A 992-nucleotide genomic window follows, 5' to 3' on the forward strand; every position below is an offset into this window, starting at 1 on the left:
CCCCAAAAAAAAAAAAAAAATATATATATATATATATATATATATTTTTAGACTTCCTCCCTTTTTAGACTAGGTATTGTTTTTATAAAAAATATTATATATACAATATATTAATATTTATGATAATATATATTTAGTAAAAAGAAAATATTATTTTATATATATATGTATAATTTTATATTATATTATTATTTTTAATAACATATACTTTTATTAATTAAGAACCAACCCCCAACCTCTACTGCCGGCCCACCCTCGTGTCCGCCTCCTAGTTCTACCTTCGTCGCCAGCACCACCATCCTTCCCCAGGCCTCATCGCCCTCCTCGCCCTTCCCCACTCTCCCCTAGTCGTCGCCCTTCTTCCCCTTCCCCTTCTCCGTCTCGCACCCCGATGCCGCCCCCTTCCCTCTTCCCCAAGCTCCTGTCCCCATCACCGCTCCCCCTCTACATCCGCCCTATACCATTGTTGGCCTCTCCTTTCCATGTTTCAATCACCGGCCCTCTTCCTATAGGCCCTTGTTCTCAATAATATAAAATAAAAAGGAGAGACCGGGGCGAGGTTGGGACAAGCCTCGTACCCGGAATTGAGGCAGGTTCAAGAAGCCCCAAACCTGCCCTCGATCGGTTTTTTTTTTTAATTACAATTTTAATCTTGTCCTAACGAATTTAATTTTGAGCATCTCATATTTTGATACTTTTTCTTTTTTTTTTTGAATAAATTTATTTTTAAACATTTTATATTTAGTCATTTTTTAACAAATTTGATCCCCTTCATATTGAAATTGGAGTAATGATCACGTGACTTTTTCGCTAAAAATTGATTAAGAAAGTTACAAGAGACTAACATTGAATATTTTTTCAAATGTATAGGACGCAATATGATAAAAGTGTAGCAAACGGTACTGAATTTAAAATGATGTTAATGTATGAGAAGAAAAATGCAGTCGCAACCTTACTAATCAAATAAGATCGGACTGATAGTCATTTAATGT

This window comes from Sesamum indicum, linkage group LG6 (genome assembly GCF_000512975.1).
Source record: "Sesamum indicum cultivar Zhongzhi No. 13 linkage group LG6, S_indicum_v1.0, whole genome shotgun sequence".
Classification (NCBI taxonomy): Eukaryota; Viridiplantae; Streptophyta; class Magnoliopsida; order Lamiales; family Pedaliaceae; genus Sesamum; species Sesamum indicum.